General features: G+C 41.7%; 1 protein-coding gene across 2 annotated transcripts in view; it reads right to left on the reverse strand.

Moving 5' to 3' along the window:
- Positions 1–23,665, reverse strand: part of LOC140734256 (short transient receptor potential channel 5-like) — a 132,349-nt gene that overhangs the window by 107,555 nt on the left and 1,129 nt on the right. The window contains exon 1 of one of the 2 annotated variants that reach the window (XM_073057981.1): positions 2,938–3,017. The exons of the other annotated variant lie outside the window; for it this stretch is intronic. The gene's annotated coding sequence lies outside the window, so the exon portion shown is untranslated. Of the gene's footprint in view, positions 1–2,937; positions 3,018–23,665 lie in introns of those variants that run through there. 2 annotated transcript variants of the gene reach the window in all.

A 23,665-nucleotide genomic window follows, 5' to 3' on the forward strand; every position in this document is an offset into this window, starting at 1 on the left:
ACAAGGAAGATGTGATTGCATTGGAGAAGGTGCACATGTGATCTATGAGGATGTTGCCAGCGGTATGAGAAGTGCTGGGGTTTTCTTTGGAACAGAGGAGATTGAGAAAAGACTTAATTAAGGGATATAAATAATGTTGTCAGTGCTGTGCAATTGCTCAGCAAAAGAAGGTGTAAGGCGCTCCCTCCATCTGACAGCCTACAGGTCACCCTTGGGCAAGGTGTAGTTCCTGTTTAGCCTCCCAGTCAGGGTCACGTAAAGCCACGGTTTGCAGGTGGTGGATGGTTTTTACAAGCTAGTTGTAAAACTAAAAATGCTGGGCAGATGAATCTGCTGATCAATGCCCAGGGTTACCCGTCCAGCATGGACACTGAAACTGAAGAAGGCAACGGGAAACCAATTCAGTATTCCTCCCTTGTATAATCAGGAACTCAAGTCAACTATGGTCTCAGCTCAAAGATGTGAATGGAGCGCTCACCGAAGGAGCCTCATCCGGCAGAGGATCTCATGTGCCACAGGTGAACCTCGACCGTTATCCAGCGACTTTCGGCAGATTAAAAGCAAAGAAGATCAGACTAGCAACCTGGAATGTAACAACCCTTAATCAACCTGGTAAAGTAGACAACATCAAACAGGAAATGGAAAGATTAAAAATCAACATCTTGGGAATGTGCAAGATGAGCTGGAAATGAGCTGGTAAAACAGCTCAGTGGGATATGCCATCAATTACTCAGGAGGAGAAGTACATGAAAAAGGTGTTGGAATTATGTTAGATGAGGAACATGCAAAATCAATAAAAGACTATTGGACCATATCAGATCGAATGTTACTTGTGAAACTACATGCAAAACCTTTTGATATTAACATCGTTTGAGTTTATGCCCCAACAGCAGACAGCAGTGAAGAAAACATTGAACAATTTTATGACGAACTAGAAACAGCATTAAGACAATATAAAGCTCACAAATTACCATTATTCAAGGTGACTTCAACGCAAAAGTAGGCAAGACCAGGGACGAGGACAATATTGGGCATTACGGCATAGGTGAGAGAAATGAGAGAGGTGAACAACTAGCTACATGGGTCACAGAGAAAGATTATATAATTGGTAATACCATCTTCAAGCAACACCCAAGAAAACTATGGACATGGAAGAGCCCAGGGGATAACACCAGAAACCAGAATGATTACGTGCTTGTAAGGAGAAGGTATAGAAATGCTCTGAAATCATGCAAAACATATCCGGGTGCAGACTGCTACGGTGATCACGTACCAATAATCAGCGTGATGTACCTGAGACTCAGAAAGCTTAAAAGACCAACAGCAGAGCCAAAGCTGAATTTGGGACTTCTGAGAAGAATCAGTGACATCAAAAATGAATTCCAAATAACAGTGAAGAACAAATTCGAGGCTCTACAAAACATCACTATTGTAGAACAGCAATGGGAAAACCCTCAGAGGCAGCATAACGCAAGCAGCACAAGAGGTGATTCCCCTACAACAGAAAAAAGCTAAAAAGAAATTCTGAATCTTATGGAATAGGGAAGAAAATGTAAGGAAAATGAAGAAGCCTACGTATCCTTGCATGCACAGATAACAACCTAGTGCAAGGAAGCAAAAGAAAAGTGTCTTAAGGACAAATGTGAGTTAATAGAACAATTGCAGAAGACCAACAACAGCAAACGTATGCACAACAAGGTCAAAGAGGTCACAAATCGGAAGAAAAGCGGGGCAACAACAGGATGTATAAAAGCAACAGACGGATCTACAATTATGGAAAAAGGAAAAATAATGCAAAGATGGTCAGAATACATCAAAGACTTATACAACGACAAAGACTGATAGGACAACTTTGATATTGGCAACAACAACAAGGGCCCAGCAATACTGAAAGAAGAAGTGGAACATGCTATGAAGAAAATGCGAAAGGGAAAATCATCAGGACCAGATAACATTCCGGTTGAACTGTATGAAGCGCTAGAAGATTTTGGTGTAGAGAAATTAACAATCTTATTGAATAGAATATACAACAATGGTAAAGTACCAGAAGATCTTTTAAAGGCAGTATTCATTGCACTGCCAAAGAAACCAGGTGCAACAGAGTGTGGACAACACAGAACAATTAGTTTAATGAGCCACCTCACAATAATTCTACTTAGAATCATCATGCTCAGAATAAGAAACAAAATTAAACCAGAGATCAGTGAAGAACAGCATGGCCTTGTCAAAGGCAAGGAAACATCAAACACAGCTTATATTCTCTGGAATATTATCGAAAGGTCAATAGAAGTACAACAAGACCTATACTCCTGTTTCACTGACTACACAAAAGCCTTTGACACAGTGAAACCCCATGTCATCATGAAAATGCTTAAAGATATTAATATCGACAGAAAAGACCTAAGAGTAATCAGGAATCTCTACTGGCAACAAAGTGCAGCCATATGGATAGACAACGAGATTGGCGAATATCAGCCAATAAAGCGATGAGTCAGACAGGGTCGTGTTCTATCACAAGACCTGCTCTCCCTGTACAGTGAAAACATCATGAGAATCGTACAAGACCTACCTGGAATAAGTATAGGAGTTTACAATATCATCAATCTCCGCTATGCAGATGATACAGTACTGATAGCAAACAGTGACGTAAATTTACAGAAACTAGGATCTACCATCAACACAGAGAGCAAAAGACTTGGCCTAACCTTAAATAAAAAGAAAATGGTAATATCAAAGAAATCTGATATCCCAAACTGTAGGATCGTATTGAGAAATGAAATCCTGGAACAAGTTCACAACTTCAAGTATCTTGGGTCATGGGTAACTTCTGATGGCAAATGCGAAACAGACATAAAAGCAAGAATAGCAATGGCAATAACAGCATTTACAGAAATGAGAAACATCCTAACGAATAAGAAAATAGCAATTGACATCTACCTTAGAACTCTTAGCTGCTACACTCTTCCTATGTTGATGTATGGCTGCGAGTCATGGACCATCACAAATGCAATGGAAAAAAGAATCAATGCAGCAGAGATGTGGTTCCTCAGAAGAATGTTATGTATATCATATACAGACAGGATAACCAATGAAGAAGTTCTACAGAGAATGAAAACAAAACGTACATTACTTAAAAAAATCAGAAAACAGCAATCAAAATTCTTTGGACACATCATGCGAAGAGAGACATTAGAACATTGAGTTACAACTGGAAAGCGGAAAGGGAAGAGAAGCAGAGGCAGAGAGAGAATGAAAATGATAGATGGATTAACATCATGGTTAGAAACAGGGGAGGCAACAACTACAATTCGGAGGGTCACGGACTGTGATGGATGGAGAGACATGATCGCCTGCGCCAAATGGCAAGGCACCTGAACTACTAAATAACGAAGAGTCAAAAGCCAGGGAAATAGATATGAAGTGATTTCTGGTATGGCATATAGTTCTTCTGAGTCCTTTGAGGTTTACAGAGGATATAGGAGAGATCTTAAGAGAAAAATTAGTGGGGAGAAAAAGGAAATGAAAAAAGTGGCTAAAAGAATTAAAGGAAATTACAAAACTTTTATAAATATGTTAGAAGGAAAAGGGTAGCTGGGAAAGAGTAGGTGCTCACAAGGACCAAAGGGGAAGTCTTTGTGTGGAACCAGCAGATATGTGTGCTGATGAAGGGTTGACTGCTTATTCATCCCCCTTGATGCTGTATGACTCACTGAGTTCCTCCAACATTTTGTGTGCGCTACTCTGGATATGTGTGATCTCCTGAATGAGCATTTCTTGTTAGTATTCATCAGGAAGTTGGATGGAGAGGATGAAAATTTGGAACAGGTGTCCTTCATTTTCAATCCTCTTGAACCAAAATCAGGGTTATTATCACCGACAAAGTGGTGAAATTTGTTGCTTTGTGACAGCAACACAGTGCAACACATAAACATTTCAGTAAGTTGCAAAATAAATAAATAGTGCAAAAAAATGAATTACGAAGGAGTGTTCATGGGTTTGTGGATCATCAGAAATCTGATAGCGGATGGGAACAAGCTGGCCCTAAAACATCAAGTGTGGGTCTTCAGTCTCCTGTACCTCCTCCCCAGTGGTAGTAACATGAAGAGGGCAAGTCCAGGATGGTGAGGGCCCATCAAGCTGGACCATTCATTCAGAGAAATAAATTTGAATTCCTAGAAAATTTAAATGAAAATAAGTATATCTGTAATAATAATACAAGAGTCGGGAAATGGTGAGCATATAGTTTCCTGACTATGGAAGCCAATCTGGTTCACTAATTTCCTTCAATGGGAGGAAAACTACTGTCCTTACTTAGTCTAGTTTACTTATGACTCCATACCTAGTTATACATACAGGGGCAAGTAGGAATAAATAATAAATACAACCATTGCCATTAATGTCCACTCTCTGTACATGAACAATGAACAGATTAATAAAGTGCATTAAATTCACCCAAATTGTTAAGTCAACAGGGAAAATTAGACAAATCCCAGTACATCACGGGGTAAAGCCCTACCAACCATTGAGCACATCTTCATGAAATGCTGTCGTAGGAAAGCAGCATCTAAGATCCTCACCACCCAAGCCATGCTCTTTTCTCACTGCTGCCATCAGGTACTAGGTATGAGGGCCTAAGAACAGTTCCAACCCCGTAACCACCAGGCTCTTGAACAAAACAAGATAACTACACTCATCTATTGGAAGTAGCTACAAGGGGGTTGTCAGAGGCAAGTTTTTCACACAGAGAGTGATCACAACAATGATCTCACTTTAAGGATTCTTTATCTTGTTATGTCATGCTCTTGTTATTTATTGCTATTTATTTATATTTGCACTTGCATAGTTTGTTGTCTTCTGGACTCTGGTTGATCTTTCATTGATCCTGTTTACAGTTACCATTCTATAGATTTGCTGAACATGTCTGCAGGAAAATGAATCTCAGGGTTCTATGTGGTGACATATACGTACTCTGATAATAAAGTTTACTTTGAACTTTGAAATCAGTGGTGTTCTCAAATGTGCAGATGTATTGAGTTGAGGACACTAAAACCATCACTTACCTCAAAGCTTATTGGCATTAAAAAGTCTGCTGCTAATTCAGGAGCTGGGATATAATTTCATCACAAGATTAGACCATTTAGTGCTGAGATAAAAGGCATTTTCTTTAAAGTGTGGACTGTAAGTCTTTAGATTTGTCTACCTTTCAGCACTTTCATTCTCCACCCATTAAGTGCATGGAAGAGTGAAATAGACAGTCTGAAGCGCATTGAATTCAAAGAACATGGGGAGTGCACAGTGAAGTGAACTTGAGGCACATGATCAGTCTCACTGGTTTAATGACACAATGGTGCACGGAGGAGATGTAGAGGACTCGTATTACTATTATGGTTGACAAAGTGATTGTCCTTTATTGAAAATGTGAACTTAAAATACAGAGGGAATAAAATGTCGTATCATGGGTTATGTCTGGTGAGTGGCATCAAACATCTCTGGCTCCCCTTCAGTTCATCACAGTGAAGTGAAATTTAATTTTTAATTTTCAATTTCTTCTCATGATATACCTTTATAAACATGAGCTTTCCCAAAAAAATACTGTCAGATATGTCCAAGCATTCTGACCCACCACACTTGCACAGAAGCCTGAAATAGAAGATGGAAATCTACAGCACATTACAGGCCCTTTGGCCCACAATGTTATGCCAACCATGTAACCTACTCTAGAAGCTGTCTAGAATTTCCCTACCACATAGCCCTCTATTTTTCTAAGCTCCATGTACCTATCTAAGAGTCTCTTTAAAGACCCAATTGTGTCCGCCTCTACCAACTTCGCTGGCAGTGCATTCCACACACCCACCACTCTCTGTGTGAAAAACTTACCTCTGACATTCCCCTTGTATCTACTTCCAAGCACCATAAAATGATGCCCCCTTGTGTTAACTATTTCAGCCCTAGGAGAAAGCCTCTGGCTATCCACACGATCAATGCCTCTCATCATCTTATATACTTCTATCAAGTCACCTCTCATCCTCCATTGCTCCAAGGAGAAAAGGCCAAGTTCATTTAACCTATTCTCATAAGGCATGCTCTCCAATCCAGGCAACATCCTTGTACATCTCCTCTGCACTCTCTCTATAGTATCCACAGCCATCCTGTAAAGAGATGACTAGAACTGAACACGTACTCCAAGTGGGGTCTTTTATAGCTGTAACATTACCTCAAGGCTCTTGAACTCAATCCCACAAGTTGATGATGGCCAATATACCATATACCTTCTTAGCAATACTGTCAACCTGTGCAGTAACTTTGAGTGTCCTATGGACATGGACCGCAAGATCTCGCTAATCCTCCACACTGCCGAGAGTCTTAACATTAATATTATATCCTGTCTTCAAATTTGACCTACCAAAATGAACCACTTCACGCTTATCTGTGTTCATCTCCATCTGCCACTTCTCAGCCCAGTTCTGCATTCTATCAATGTCCTGTTGTAGCCTCTGACAACCCTCAAGACAGTCCACAACATCCCCAACTTTTGTGTCATCAGCAAACTTACTAACCCACCCTTCTACTTCCTCATCAAGGTCATTTATAAAAATCACAAAGACAAGAGGTCCCGGTACAAATCCCTCTGGAACGTTCTCCATGCGGAATATGAACCACCCACAACTGCCTTCTGTGGTCAAGCCAATTCTGGATCCACAAAGGAAGGTCTTCTTGGATCCCATGACTCCTTACTTTCTGAATGAGCCTCACACGGAGAACCTTATCAAATGCCTTACTGAAATCCATATACACTACATCCACTGCTCTAACTTCATTAATATGTTTTGTTACATCCTCAAAGAATTCAATCAGGCTCGTAAGGCATGAGCTGCCCTTGACAAAGCTAATTTTAAACATTTTGCAATTGTTCAAAGAAAGGGTTATGATTTGACAGTGGAGCAACATTAACAAAGAAAGTCACAAGCATTTGTGGAATATCCCTCTCCTGCTTGGTAAAGATGACACAGTACTTCACCCAGATGAATATGGAACAGATGGTTCTGTTAACACTTCTTATTTATGTAAGTGATAGAACAGTAACATGAACAAAGATTCAATGACAAAAGGAACCATTTAGCAGAAAGTGTCAGAGGTGGTTGAAAGGAATGGCCCAATCAAATCTAGCCTTCTGGCACTTGATTGACAGACCTGTCATCTATGCTTCTTCCGAGTTCGGAGTTAGGCAATGGAATGTGGTAAGCATTTCTGTGTTTACCATTCCTTTAGGCTGAGGTCTACTTCCTTACCACTCAAAATATTTTTCATTACCTCTTACCTAATCCTTCTGCCAATTACTTTAAGTCTTTGCCCCTGGTATTGGAGCCTTCTGTGGAGTGAAATAAGTAGGTGTAATAGGACTGATCGCTGAGACATTCCCGACGGTATTCTTGGGGGAGGCTCCTGTTCAAGAAGCCGTAATATGAGAAAACGTTGAAAATGGAAAGTAAAATTCCACTGCATTGTGATAAGCTGAAGAGGTGTTGCCTCACAGAAGCATTAACTATATTATGACATTTTATTGCCTCTGCTTTTTTTTTCCAGATTCATATGGTTATATACACCTCAATTAATTTTTCCAGTCTCCAGTCCCTAGTCTATCCAATCTTTCATAATAGCTAATACTTGCTAGATCTGGCAGCATTCTCATAAATCTCCTCTGCACTGCCTAAATTCAATCATATTTTTCCTGTGATGTGGTAAACAATACTGCACACAATGCTCAAGCAGTTGCTTAACAAGCAATGAATGCAATTCTAGTATAATCCCTTGTTCTAATATTCCATGCCTCTTCTAGCGAAGGAACATACCATGTAGTTGCCTCTTTAACAACCTTACCTACCTGCCTTATTACCTTTTATTCTCACCTTACATGCATTCATTCTAAGTTCCCTATGCTTCTCTAAAATTTTCATTATCTCACATTAAGTGTATACTGCCTTGGCTCACTGTACATTCCCAAATGCACTCCCTCACATTTTATAAAATTAAATCCCATTTTCCACTCTATTATCCAACTGACCGGTCCATCACACAATCTTGTCCTGGTTCATCACACAATCAATCTCAGGACCATTTATGAACTTTTTATGCGTCCTTTCGTCTAAATAAAAGTTGGGATTTCATGCATATTTAGTATTATTGAATAGTATTGCATAAATGATGTTCAGATGCACTTGGAAATACTTAATTAATTCCATTTCAATGGTAAAATGGCTTTAACAGCTAAATAGCTCAGATTTATACATGATATACTGTATTAGAGTCATAGTCTTACAGTACAGAATCTCCAATATCTACCTGACCATCAAGCACTCATTTATGCTAATCCTGCATTAATTTTATTTTATTCTCCCCACATTTCCATTAACTCCCCTCCACCCTCCCAAAGGCTGTACCACACACCTGCACACCATGGTAACTTACCTATTATACTGCCAACCCACATGCCTTTCCAATGTGAGAGGAAGCCCAGATGGTCATGGGGAGACTGTACAAACTCCACAAATACATTCAGTAGCTGTTTTATTAGGTACACCTGTACCATCGTTTATTAATGCAAACATCCCATCAGTCAATCATGTGGCAGCAACTCAATGCATGAAAGCATGCAGACATGTCAAGAGGTTCAGTTGTTGTTCAGAAGAAACATCAGAATTGAGAAGAAATGTGATCTAAGTGACTTTGACTGTGGGCTGATTGCTGGTGCCAGATGGGGTGGTTTGAGTATCTCCGGAAACTGCTGATCTCGTGGGATTTCCCCACACAACAGACTCTAGAGTTCACAGAGAATGGTGTGAAAAACCAAAAACAAGATCCAGTGAACATGAGGAAATCTGCAGATACTGGAAATTCAAGCAACGCACACAAAATGCTGGTAGGACGCAGCGGGCCAGGCAGCGTCTATAGGAAGGAGCACAGTCGATGTTTCGGGCCAAGCCCCTTCGTCAGGACTAACTGAAATAAAAGATAGTAAGAGATTTGAAAGTAGGAGGGGGAGGGAGAAATGCTAAATGATACCTGAAGACGGGGGAGTGGGGTGAAGCTGAGAGCTGGAAAGGTGATTGGCAAAAGGGATACAGAGCTGGAGAAGGGAAAGGATCATGGGCCGGGAGGCCTAGGGAGAAAGAAAGGGGGAGGGGAGCACCAGAGGGAGATGGAGAGCAGGCAGAGTGATGGGCAGAGAGTGAACAAAAAGGGAAGGGGGAAAATAAATAAATCAGGGATGGGGTGGTTGTTCTGTGGGTGAATACCTTGCTAATGAGAAAGGCCAGAGTAGAATAGCCAGACTGATTCAAGCTGACAGGAAGAAGACTGTAACTCAACAATCATGTGTTCCAACAATGGTGTGCAGAACAGCATTTCTGAACACACATGTCAAACTTGAAGTAGCTGGGCTACAGCAGCAGAAGACCATAAAGTGTTCCACTCATGTATCTAATGAAGTAGATACTGAGTGTAGAGCATCAAAGGTTAGGATTGAACCCGGGCTGTTGGGTCCATGAGGCAACAGCTTTGCTAGCAGTGCATATGCCACTGTGCCACCTATTTTATGCATATGTAGGTATACTCACTATTTTAAAAAAACCACTAGCAGGGTTGAACTGTGAATACCTTAGCAACAGGCATTAAACTTAATGTATGACTCAAAGCTGTTTGTTATTGTATTGCATGATTCATACTACATTGTTCAAATTTTATCTAATAAATTATAATGGCATAAAAGGAGAGGCAACACTTGACCTTCATGTTGGGGTCGCCTACTGCATTTGGTGCTCCTGATGCGACCTCCTCTACATTGGTGAAGCTCGTCGTTAATTGGGGGATCGGTTTGTTGAGCACCTTTGCTCCATCCACCAAAACTGGAGATACCCGGTGGCCAAATGTCAGCCCATGGCCTTCTCTTTTGCCGCAATGAAGCCGCTCTCAGCGTAGAGGAGCCACACCTCATATTCCATCCAGGTAGCCTCCAACCTGATGGCATCAACATCAAATTTCTCCTTCTGGTAACTTTTTCCCCTCCCCTTCCCTCTTCTTCCATTCCCCACTGGCCTCTTATCTCTTTTCCCTATCTGCCCATCACCTCCCCCTAATGCCCCTACTTCGCTTTCTCCCGTGGTCCGCTCTCCTCTCCTATCAGATTCCTTCTTTTCCACTCATCTAGCTTCACCTACCGCCTTCTAGCTAGTCCTCCTCCTCCTTTCCCTCCCTCTCCACAACCTTTTTATTCTGGCATCTCTCCCCTTCCTTTCCAGTCCTAAAGAAGGGTCTCACCCCGAAATGTCGACTGTTTATTTACTTCTGTAGGTGCTGCCTGACCTGCGGAGTTCTTTCAGTATTTTTTGAGTCTTGCTGTGGATTTCCAGTATCTGCAGAATCCCTTGTGTTTATAATTTTCTCAGAATGCCTGGGATTCATAATAAAATTGGACTTGACTGTCCATAATACACACAAAATGCTGGCGGAACTCAGCAAGTCAGGCAGAATCTACTGAAGGGAACAAACAGTCTGTCCATTTTGTTCTTTTAAATTTACTTTCCAAAGTAACTAATATTGTGACCACATATAAATTCTATTTTAGCTTTGTTGTCCAAATAAAAATATTTGGTGTGTTATGGAGAACTGGCTTTGATTAAAAGTGGTATATGAATTCCTCTTTCTACTGTACAGTGTTTTGTTAAAACTTTGTCATTTGTTATTTTCAAACATTGCCCTATTAAGAAATTGTGCTGAGATCTCTAAACTCATTATTATAGCAGGCTGTTCATGCCTTCAGTGAATAAAGAATACATTATACAGTGTACATTATATAAAAGTAAGACTAATTCAGGTTTTATCTAAAATAATAAATCAGCCAGGGCTGTATAGCGGTGCAGCAGTTACTGTTGCAGCCCCACAGCTGCAAGGACAGAACTTCAGACTTAATCTTGGATGCTATCGCTCCAGACTTTGCACATTCTCTCCGCATGTGTGAATCATTTTTAATAGCACTGGAAAGGAGGCTTTTTTTTTAGCCAGAGAACGATGAATCTGTGGAATGCCCTGCCGTAGATCATAGTGGAGGCCGAGTCCACTGTATATTCAAGGCGGAAGTTGATTGTTTCCTGATCAGTCAGGGCATCAAAGGATTTGGAGAGAAGGCAGGTGTATGGGCTTGAGTGGGATCTGGGATCAGCCATGTTGGAATGGCAGAGCAGACTTGATGGGCTGAATGCCCTCATTCTAATCCTATGTCACATGGTCTTATGGCATATGTCATGAAATTTGTTGTTATGCGGCAGCAGCACATTGCAATACGTAAAAATACATAAGATCTGTGAATTGCTATATATATATATATATATATATATACATTGGTTCTATGTCCACTCACAAATCTGGAAGAGGGGAAAAAGCTGTTCTTGAATCATTGTGTGTGTGCCTTGGGGGCCCGAGTTTGCAAGGAAAGGTTGTGTAACCTAGGAGTTTATACCATGGAAATTAGGAGATTGAGCAGCAATCTATTAGAGTAAATAAGAACATGAGAGACATAGACAGCGTGATAATGCATGATCCTTTTCCCAGGGAGAGGGTGCTAGAAACAAGAGGGTATTGGTTTGAAATCAGAATCGAGAGACTTAAAAGGCAACTCCAGGCAAAGGGTGATGCATTTTTGGAATGAGCTGCCGGAAATAGTTTTGGGACAGGGACATTAACAACATTTCAATGCTATCTGAAAGTTGAAAGTAAAATGATCAAGGTATGTACATGTCACCATGTGCTACACTAAGATACATTTTCTCGTTGGAATTCACAGAAGAACAAAGAAATACAATATAAACAATGAAAACTACACACAAAGACTGACAGACAACCAAAGTGCAAAAGAGAAATTACACAAAACTAAAAAGAGTAAATAATGACAAACAAACAAAAAAAAAACGAGAACATGAGTTGTAGAGTCCTTGAAGCTACATAGATAAGTACGTGGGTGAATGATCTAGATACATGCATTGATAGGAGCAGTTTAGAGGGCTGTGGCCTAAAAGTGAGCGACTAGGACCTGCTCACCAACCAATATAGCAGAAATACCACCTTTGGATACTGATCAAAGCTCAATCATTTATATGCTTTCTGGTCAACTAATACAAGAGTTACAAACTGGTCTGTTACTGCTTGAGGTGATAGTTTTCATGTCCTCTTTTCTTTCAGCCTGTTCTGTTCATAAGCTGGGAATATTTTAATTGTAGTTGGATTTCTATCGATTCTGCCGACAAAACGCAACCGAATTGCTGCTTGCGTGCGTAGCAGATTATTGGACTAACTGTCATTATATGATCTGTTTCCAAAAGCAAAAGGAAAACAGAACAAAAACTGAAGCAAACAAAAGAACAGAGGAAATAACAGAGAGAATAACATCCAAATACTTTGATTCTGGGGAGAATAGGAAAATTAATTATTATACAATGTGCTTCTTATGAATTCCTTCAAATAAGCTTCTTCCTTATAAGCAGTCCAATGGTTCAGAACAAAAATGACAGCAAATTGCAGACAGTGTGGTTTGCATATATTAACATCTCATTTGAATGTTAGACAAAAGCTCTTTGACACAAATGTAAAGGTTATCAATCAGATGCTAACCCCAGGTACAGAATTGCATGTTAGGGCATTGCAATGGTCTTTACACCAATATAACTGATCCTACCATTTGCAATCTGTCAAGTGTTCTGCAGGCACTGCAGGAGAAGGACGGGATGGACATGATGGGGTGGTTCCCGGAGCAGCCAGTTCATCTGGCAAAATGCCTCATCACCAGACCTCACCAACAGGCACCAAGACCTCGCCTGGCTGGCGGTGAGAGGGGCCCTCCCAGTCCGATCCCTTCTGTAAGCCCGGAACGTCGTCTCCACACCCCTCTGCCCACGGGAGGACTGCAGTGGGGAGGAGTCGGTGACCCACCTCTTTGCACACTGTGGGTTCGCGGAGAAGGTGTGGAGGAGGATGGAAGGGGCAGTGTCGAGGTTCATCCCCAGCAGCTGCGTAACAGAGGACTCTCTGATCTACGGGCTGCTCCCAGGGACGCACACCGAGACCAACATCCGGTGCGGCTGGCAGATCATCAACCCGGTCAAAGAAGCTCTTTGGTCGGCCCGAAACTTGATGGTCTACCAGCACACGGAGATGTCCGTGGGGGAATGCTGCCGACTGGCACATTCTCGGCTGCAGGAGTCCGTGCTGAGGGACGCACTCAAACTCGGTGCAGCCACCGCAAGGGCCCGGTGGGGAAGGACCACAGTCTAGGGTTCTTCTCCCGTGGGAGTTGAGGGGTGGGGGGGTTGGGGGTATACCCCACTGAATGTAAAAATTAAAGAACAGAGTGCCACGTGGGTGGCAAAATTTTGAATTTTGAAAATGTTAAAAGAGTAATGATAATAACTGTAAAGAATTGAAAGTCATTGAATGGTTGTTGTATATAATTTTATTTTTGAATAAAGTATATTTTGTTTAATTAAAAAAAACTGATCCTACCATTTGCAATCTGTCAAGTGTTCTAGTGTAAAATAAACATGATAATGTGCATGTACTATAATTGATCATCTTCAGCCTTATCTTACCTGAGTTACATATATGGGTCTAAGATTTGAAGCCAGAAATATAAACTGAATTTAAACTCCTATTGCATTCTGTTCCATACTGGTTCAGAAGTTATTACTTTGATAATAAGTTTACTTTGGCATTTAACCTTTAGAAGAGATTTCTGTGGAATGTTAGCATTATCAGAGTAGTAGGTATCACCTCCAGTTTATTCATTAACCCTTTCATTCGATACAGCGTAATAAAACATAATAAGCATAAAGAACATAATAAATATAAGTATAAAAACAATCCTATAAAACACAATGCACAATAATTATTTTTCCTTTGCTATTACAAAGGAAAAGGTGCTGGGCAAACTCAAAGGTCTTAAGGTGGATAAGTCAGCTGGACCAGATGGACTACATCCCAGAGTACCGAAAGAGATTGCTGAAGAGATAATGAATGCATTGGTCATGATCTTTCCAGTATCACTTGACTCTGGCATGGTCTCAGAGGAATGGAAGACTGAAAATGTCGCTCCACTCTTTAATAAGGGAGGAAGTCGAAAGAAGGGGAATTATAGGCCAGTTAGCCTAACCTCAATGGTTGGGAAAGTGTTGGAGTCTATTATTAAGGATGAGGATTCGAGGTGCTTGGAGCCTAATGATTAAATAAGTCAAAGTCAGCATGGTTTCTGTAAGGGCATCAAAGGAAGGCAGGTGTATGGATTTGAGTGGGATCCAGGATCAGCCATGATGGAATGGTGGAGCAGACTCAATGGGCTGAATGGCCTAATCCTGCTCCTATGTCTTATGGTCTTGTAACTGTTATATATGTAGACTGATTGTACATACATGGATTGATACTAGGTGACGTGTACATCACCTAGTGATGGCATGTTAGGATGCTCTCTACTGTGCATCTGTAGAAGGCTGTAACTCCACCACAGACAGCCCCAAGCCCAGCTGCAAAAGGAAGAGGGTAGGGAATGGGTCTAGCGACCCCATCCCATAAAGACCCAGAGCTACAGAAACACCAACAGAAGCTCTGAAGACCTCATCCCTGAGAGAGGAAGGATCTATGCCTAGAAGGTAAAAGCATAAGCCATGGAGCTGATTAACCTTCAGCTCAGGACAGCGGACTCTGCTGAGCTGTTGTTGCCGGCCTATGCACAAGTAGGGGTGATGGTCTTAAGAAGAAGAAGAAGAAAGTCATGAATAACAATGTGCATTGACCAGTTCTCTTCCATCTCCTCAGAAAGTAGGGGCATGAATGAGCTTTCTTGACTGTGGGGGGTGTGTTCTGGGTCCAAGAGAGATTGTGTGAGATGAGCATTCCCAGGAGTTTGAAACTGTCGTGATCTGGTGATCCCTGCCACCAATATGAAGAGGGGTGTGAGTGATGCAGATTTTCCTGAAGTCAATAACCATCTCTTTTGTCTTGTTGACATTGACACTAAACCATTATGATGATCATCAATTTGAATCATCCATTTAAACCTATTCTATTGAATATTCTGATTATTTTAGCCAATAGCTACTGTGGGATCCACACATGACCCAGACTTGATTCATGACCTAACTTATGAGTACAGTGGAAAAACTAAGGAAAAAGCTGGTGAAAGGCACTATCAAAAAGTTATGTGGAAAGTGATATTCTTCTGATCAGAAGGTATTTGTGTGAAATATCTTTCTTGCATTTCCAAATTGACCTTCTTCAGCTCAACCAATCCCAAAGCACTTCACAGCCAATGAAGTACTTCTGAAGCACAGTCACGTTGAACAGTAGAGAAGCCTTGCATCTGCATTTAGCAATGATCTTACAGATATCAATGTGAAAAAATAACTTGTTAATCAGATGTTTTGGTGATGCAGGTTCAGGACTAGTACTGAGTGAGAACAACAGATGTCTCAGATGAAATGAGGACCATTGTCATGACCATGTGTAATCAAAGAGGCACCTGCTCCATCCTGTAAAAAGACTCCACATCTGAAATGCAGTTCCAATGCTCATAGGCAGGAGAATCTGAAAGTGACATTAAAAATTTCATGCAAACCATTCCATTATCTGTGAATAAAAAACACAAAATGCTGGCAGAACTCAGCAGGCCAGACAGCATCTATGGGAGGAGGTAATAACGACGTTTCGGGCCGAAACCCTTCATCAGGAGTGAAGTAACATGGGATGGTCGAGGGGGAATAAGAAGTGGGGGGAGGGATGAAGTAGAGAGCTGGGAAGTGATAGGCTGAAGGGAAATGGGCTGGGGGAAGGTGGAGAATTATGGAAAATAAAAGAGAAAGAAAGGTAGGGCTGGGGGAGAGATTATAGTGAGGGGGGGGGAAAAGAGAGAGAAAGAGAACCAGACTAAAATAATAGATAGGGATGGGGGTAAGGGTGGGGGGCAGGGGTATCAACGGAGGTCTGTGAGTCGGATGTTCATGCCGGCAGGTAGGAGGCTACCTAGGCAGGAGATAAGGTATTGCTCCATCGACCTGCGTGTGGCCTCATCTTGACAGTAGAGGAGGCCATGGACAGACATGTCGGAGTGGGAGTGGTCTGTGGAATTGAAGTGTGTGGCCACAGGGAGATCCCGCCACTGCTGGAGGACCGAGCGCCGGTGTTCGTCTAAACGGTCTCCCAGTCTGCGGCGGGTCTCCCCAATGTATAAATGGCCACATCGGGTGATACAGTATATCACCCCAGCTGACTCGCAGGTGAAGTGGTGCCTCACCTGAAAGGACTGTCTGGGGCCTGGGATGGTGGTGAGGGAAGAAGTGTGGGGCCAGGTGTAGCACTTCTTCCATTTGCAGGGATGAGTGCCCGGAGGGAGGTCCATGGGGAGGGATGGGGGGGATGAATGGACAACGGAGTCGCATAGGGAGCAATCCCTGCAGAAAGCCAAGAGTGGGGGGGGGGGAGGGGAAGATGTGGTTGGAGGTGGGATGCCTGCTTCCTGCCGGCATGAACAATACCTTATCTCCCGCCTAGGTAGCCTCCTTCCTGCCGGCATGGACATCCAACTCACTGACCTCCGTTGATACCCCTGCCCCCCACCCTTACCCCCATCCCTATCTATTATTTTAGTCTGGTTCTCTTTCTCTCTCTTTTTCCCCCCTCACTATAATCCCTCTCCCAGCCCTACCTTTCTTTCTCTTTTATTTCCCATAATTCTCCACCTTCCCCCTAGCCCATTTCCCTCCAGCCTATCACTTCCCAGCTCTCTACTTTATCCCTCCCCCCACTTCTTATCCCCCCTCGACCATCCCATGTTACTTCACTCCTGATGAAGGGTTTCAGCCCGAAACGTCGTCACTACCTCCTCCCATAGATGCTGTCTGGCCTGCTGAGTTCTGCCAGCATTTTGTGTTTTTTATTTATTTCCAGCATCTGCAGATTCACTCGTGTTGCCATTATCTGTGAAACTGATTTAGATGCCAATGCACACTTTCTAATAATTCAGGAACTGAAGCAAGCAACAATTCTTGAAGCTAGAAAATTATGTTTACTTTTGGGAAAGCAACCGGTCCTGATCCTATACTTATAGTACTTCTAAAGTTGTGTGGTGGGGGGCGGGTTGAGAGTTTTCTGGCTGCTGTGAAGCTGTATTCCAATTATCTGAAAAAATGCAAAGAAGCCAATATTGTTCTGCTGTTTAAAAAAGGCTCTAAACAGAAACCAGGAAATTAGAGGCCAGTGAGTCTGTCATCAGTTGTGGGAAAGTTATTGGAAGATATTCTAAGGGACCAGACATATAAGTATTTGGATAGACATAGACTGATTAAGGATAATCAGCATGGCTTCATGTGTGGTAGGTCATGTCTAGCTAATCTTATATGGTTTTTTGAAGAAGTTTTCAGGAAAGCTGATGAGGCAAGGCAGTGGATGTTGTCTACATAGACTTTAGTAAGGCATTTGACAAGGGCCTGCATGGGAGGCCGATTCAGTTACTTGGCACTTAGGGATGAGGTAGTAAATTGGATTAATCATTGCCTTTGTGGGAGGAATCAGAGAGTGGTAGTAGAGAGTTGCTTCTCTGACTGGAGGCCTGTGACTAGTGGTGTGCCACAGGGATCAGTGCTGAGTCCTTTGTTGTTTGTCATCTATTTCAATGATCTGGATGATACTATGATTAACTGGATCAGCAAATTTGTAGATGACACCAAGACTGGGGGTGTAGTCGACACCAAGGAAGGTTATCATGGCTTGCAGAGGGATCTGCACCAGCTGGAAAAATGGGCTGAAAATTGGCCGATGGAATTTAATGCAGGCAAGTGTGAGGTTTTGCACCTCTGTAGGACCACTGAGCTAGGCCTTACACAGTGAACGGTAGGGCACTGAGGAGTGTGGAAGAACAAGGGGATTTGAAAATACAGGTACATAATTCATTGAAAGTGATATCACTGGTAGACAGGGTTGCAAAAAATGTTTTGGCACATCGGCTTTCATAAATTGAGTACAGGAGATGGGATGTTATGTTGAAGTTGTACAAGACATTGGTGAGTCTTAATTTGGAGTATTATGTCCAGTTTTGGTCACCTACATACAGAAAAGATGTAAGCAAGGATGAAAGAATGCCAAAAAAATTTATAAGGATTATGCCGGGTCTGGAGGACCTGAGTTATTAGGAAAGATTGAATAGGTTAGGGTTGAATTCTTCAGAATGTAGAAGATTGAGAGGAGATTTAATTGAGGTATACAAAATTATGAGGTGTATAGATAGGGTAAATGCAAGCAGGCTTTTTCCATTGAGGTTATGTGGGACTACAGCTGGAAGTCATGGGTTAAGAGTGAAAGGTGAGAAGTTTAAGTGGAACATGAGGGGAAATGTCTTCACTCAGAGGGTTGTTAAGAGTGTGGAATGAGCTGCCAGCACAAGAGGTGCATGCGAGCTCAATTTCAACATTTAAGAGAAGTTTGGATAGGTACATGGATAGTAAGGATAAGGAGGGCTAGAATTCTGGTGCAGGTTGTTGGGAGCGGCAGTTTAAATAGTTTTTGCATGGACTAGATGGGTTGAAGGGCCTGTTTCTGTGCTGTACTTCTCTATGTCTCTATGATTATCACTGAAGTGCCAGAGCCAACTATGAAAAGTTCAAAGGATTAGCTGTGTTCAATGTGACCAGCAAGGTACTTGAAAGAGTCCTGCTCAAGAAGTCTGCACTAAGAACTAGTGCAGAACTGAAGTAGGATATTTCATACACTTACATAGCTTTCATCCCTGCAATAAGAAAATTGTGAACAAGGCACAACTTCCAATGTTGCAGCTGTGATATATAAAGGGCCGTTGTCACCATTACCAGGGATGCATCTCCAAGATACCGTTGAAACCTGGCAGTCCAAAAATGTGCCCTCTCTGATAAGCACTTTGGTAGGTGAATAAAAGCAACCAAGTATCAAAATGAAACATCATCTCAGTTTACTCTTGGTCGTGGCTTGAAGTAAACTTTAGCTTTGACACCTTCTCAAATATGTTGTTTGAAACAATGATTGAGATAATCAATGGAGTTAGCTGAGAAACGTGTTGAATAAACTCTTTGATCCGTGCACCAATTTGACAAGGTAGTCGTGCGGTAAGACACCAATGCCACACCAAAATTTATGTCAGTAATGATGTTCTGGATTGTGTGCATGCAGGGGAAGTCAGAAGTACACACATCAGTCCTCATCGAGGAGTCAGCAATGTAATGGGGGGGGGGGGGGCTGTTTCAATTTCCTGGGTGTCAACATCTCTGAAGACCTATCCTGGGCCCAACATGCTGATACATGTTGACCGGTTCCATCAATGTCTGGCAAGAGGCTCCGATACACAGAATCAGAAAAAGCTGCAGAGAGTTTTAAACTCAGCCAGCTCCATCACGGGTACTAGCCTTCCCACCATTCAGGACATCCTGAAAAGACGCTGCCTCAAGTAGGTGGCATTCATCATTAAGGGCCACACCACCCAATACATTCCCTCGTCACATTACTACCATCAGGAAGGAGGAGCAGGAGCCTGAAGACACAAACACACTCAGTGTTTTAGGAACAGCTTCGTCCCCTCAGATTTCTGAATGGACCATGAAGCCACAAACAGTACCTCAAATTTTACTCTCTGTTCGCACTACATTTTTATATTTATTATTGTAAATTATAGTAATATTGTATGTATTGTACTGCTGCTGCAAAAAACTAATTTCTGGACATACGTCAGCAATAATAAACCTGATTCTGATTCTAATTCTAATTCTGATTGAACTCTTTCCGTCTCATTCAGATTTGATACAGAAAATAACAAAGCCTTTGACAAAATTCCTTTGTGTCTGGAAAAAGTTACTAAGTGAGAGAACACAAACATGCCTGAATATTGGGCTTGTGTCCTTACCCCTTGAATAGAAACACTAACCCTGTTTTCCAAGCTGCAAACACCAGTGCCAGTGGAAAACTGCCATCAAACCTCTGGTGAAGAAATCAGACTAAGGATAATGCAGTCCAACAGACTATTATTTCCCTCTGTGTATGGATTATTTTAGTAAATAATCTAAAAGAAAGGTTGTTCATTCTGTGCTCTACTGTTCTATTATAAGGCTTTCAGAAGGTAGCAAGATTCAAGGAATTCTGATCAGCTTACACACACCACCTTTTACAATGAATACCAATAAATCTTGGAAGAAAATCTGATTTGTAACAAGCCATAAAAGACCAAAGAGAAAATCCTACAACTGTTGTATAATGTTGACATTCTGGGGAATACAAAACATTTCTTTCTATTATCTGTAGTAACTTCATCAGAAGAATCCTTTCTTTTTTGAGAGTTCCATCAAAATCATCACAGCAGATCAGCTTATGTCATTACTGGCCACAGCTTCACCTTCTATCATCTGATTATCTTCCACCCAGCTTTATGCTGTATCAGCTAAGGTGAAGTTCTGTTTCTTTTTCTGTTAATGTTTTCATTTCCCTCTTATTTTCCATTAAGAGTTACTGACATTTCCCATAATGTGCTGCTTTTATAATGAATACGCTTTACTAAAAATGTATTAACTGAGTGACTAATGCCGCTCATTAATTGTTTTGGGAATTGTTATTCCTTCCCCTCTCAATTGTTGGTCCCTAATCCCACTGTCACTCCCCTTGTTGCTTCCTGAGAATTCCAGAAATAATTTCAGAACCTCATCCAATTTACCAGGAGAGAATTCCAGCTAAGAAAGGTGCTTTGCATTCTTTTACCTTGAGCTGGGGTAACCTTCCAATAGCATTTCAATTATCAGAACCTCCAGTAAAAAAGCAATAATCAATTTCAAGTAGTTTGTTTAATTTTACCACTAATTTAGAATGAATAAGGATGTAATTCTGTCACACTTCATCTCCTTTGCAGCATGGTATCTTGTATTATTTTTTAAAGTGGCTTTGCTGAGATCTTTTTAAGCTAAAATATTCTTGTACTTCTTAACTGGTAGTTTATTAGGTTTGCAAGGTATATTTAATTGATTGTTGTTATTTTGTTCTTCCAGGCAACAATTTATCAGCTTTTCCATCACATCACACAGCTATTTAAATGAATTCAGTGGCCAGAAACAAACAGCCCTTCCTCGGAAACTAATCATTGATTTCAGCATCAAGAAATGCCTCCTGACTTGTGCCTCAAGAATGTCCTGCATATGCTTGAACCTTAATTCCCCTTGTTTTTCAATCCTCTTCTATCAGAAAATAATGATTCACCCTTACCTTTTTCTTTCTCCTCAGATGTCTATCTAGAGCTGGAAATTTACTGAAGAACACCCTTCACCCAAAATTATCTTTACCTTTGGTGATCAGCCCATGTTTACCATATTCACACCTTCTGGGTGCTGTTTGTAACAGCAGATGAAGGAGGGTCCAGTCTTTACCAATTTTGGAGAATTTAAAATAGAGTTTGTCTGTCAACATAACACAGCAGTAGTGTTTACTGACACCATTTACTGTTTAGCCATGGTGAGTCATAAACTAATTCCCCCAAGTCTCATCCCATGTTTTATCCTTTTATCCTAAGTTTTATTCTATGTGTTGAGTACACGTGCCTCTTATTCTTGTCAACAATGAAGAGCACAGATTCTCCATACTGAACTTCATTTGCCACTCTGTAGTCCAAGTGTATATCATGCTGAACCATTTTTGATAATAGATTGAAATGGTGACTACAGGTCAACAGAATTGGGTGAGGGGTGGGAAGGGGCATCCTGTAAAGATTTCTGGAAAGTTTAGTCTTTGCCTTCAACATTGTGATCTAGTACCACATTCTGGCTCTCTACATCCCTTGAGCCAATTATTAAAGTGTGCCCATCAACTTAGGCTGCAATGCAAGAGACTTTCCTTTCCAAACTATTAGACAATTTTTGGAAGAATGCTTTCAGGGTGAAGTTAATCAGGATCTATCTTATAAATTGGTGGAAGCATTATCAGAAGATTCTTTAGGAATTCCCATGGTACTTCCCTCCACAGAACATCTTCCCTGATAGGTTAGGTGGATTTTCCCCAATTGGATTTCAAGCATGAAGTCCACAGAGCAAGATCCGTTTCTTCTAAAGTCTGGCCATAACTAAATCTTTTATCATAGAGGAACCATAGGATGACTGCAGATGCTGAAATGTGGAGCCAAAACCGAACTGCTGGAGGAACTTAGTGAGCCAGGCTGATTCTGTGGAGGGAAACAGCAACTGTCTATTTCCTTCTACAGACTCTCTGAGTTCCTCCGACAATTTGTTTTTCGTTCCTTTGTCCTACAAGCTGTTTCCGTAGTGCTTGGTTTGTTTGAAACGCATCTCAGCGGCTGCCGGGTGGAATATCGCAAACCTTTCCATTGGAAACTCCACGGTTCCGAGCTCAATGTGGTAGGTAGTGTCTCACGAATCTCGAATCTCGGCCTTTGAGAATAGTTCGCCATCCATCATGTGGTCCATGAACATGTGGTCCTCATTGAACATAGAAGAAGAGCAGCACAGTATGGGTACTTCAGCCCACGAAGCTTCCCTCCTACACAACCCATAAGCCTCTATTTTGCTTCGTTCCACGTGCCTAACTAAATGCCCTTGTTGTATCTGCTCCACAATCACCCCGGCAGTGCGCCCCAGGCACCCTCTACTACACCCACCTTTGACATTCCCGCTAAACTTTCCACCTCACACAAACGAAAGTCCTTTGGTATTGTCCATCGCCGCCCTGGGGAAAGGGTGCTGCCAGTCCACTTCATAGTCGTACACACCTCTATCAAGGCGCCTCTCGACCCTTGAGTCGATTAGAAAAACTTTGCTTCATCTAAATGACAAATTCTCATATTTGTTTGCACGGGCTGAATCATTCCAGTCAAGAACGTTGATCAAATAATTTATTATGAAATCAATCGCTAGCCCGGCTTCCCGATTCCATATGATTTACTGCAGCGCCGGGCAACATAATCAGGAAGCCCAGAGCCCGCGGCAAGAGCGGCAGCTGTGCATGTTTACTTGAGTAATTGTCTGAGAGTAAATTGGAAATTTTAGCAAAATAATAATAGCCCTTTGCGTCCGTCGTCAAAGGTTAAGCAAATATGCAAGATTTCTTTGAGCATCAGCCGTCGTTAGCTTTCTCGTGGCGCCTGCAATTAAAGAGAAGCAGCGGACTATCCTTTTTTTTAACACGGATTAGCCACACTTAAAGAAATGGTTGGACCCAATATTCTATTTAATCACTCCGTTCAAAAGTTGACACATTACTGAGAGATTGGACGGTTCCCTCGTGGGAAAGGGGAAAGGGCGCAGCACTATTACATTTTATTCATCACTGACAGTCAAACCCAGGGAACATTTTCACAACTGCTGTGGGAGATGCATCCTCTTTCCGTGAAATTTTCATTAAAATCATTCCAGCACCCCCAAGCCTACTGTAGTCAGAAATCAATAAGCCTTCGTGGTATCGGAATTAATTCAGAATCATGTTCAAAACCGAGCACCGGTAGAAGTGCAGATTTCTCCCCGCGAGACTAATGGTCAAAGTATTAAAGCGGAGTGTTTTCCTTTGGTTGGGGTGACTCGCAAAAATATTTTGTGGGTCGAACAGTAAGTGCTAAAAGAGTTTT

The sequence above is a fragment of the Hemitrygon akajei genome, chromosome 10, assembly GCF_048418815.1.
Source record: "Hemitrygon akajei chromosome 10, sHemAka1.3, whole genome shotgun sequence".
Classification (NCBI taxonomy): Eukaryota; Metazoa; Chordata; class Chondrichthyes; order Myliobatiformes; family Dasyatidae; genus Hemitrygon; species Hemitrygon akajei.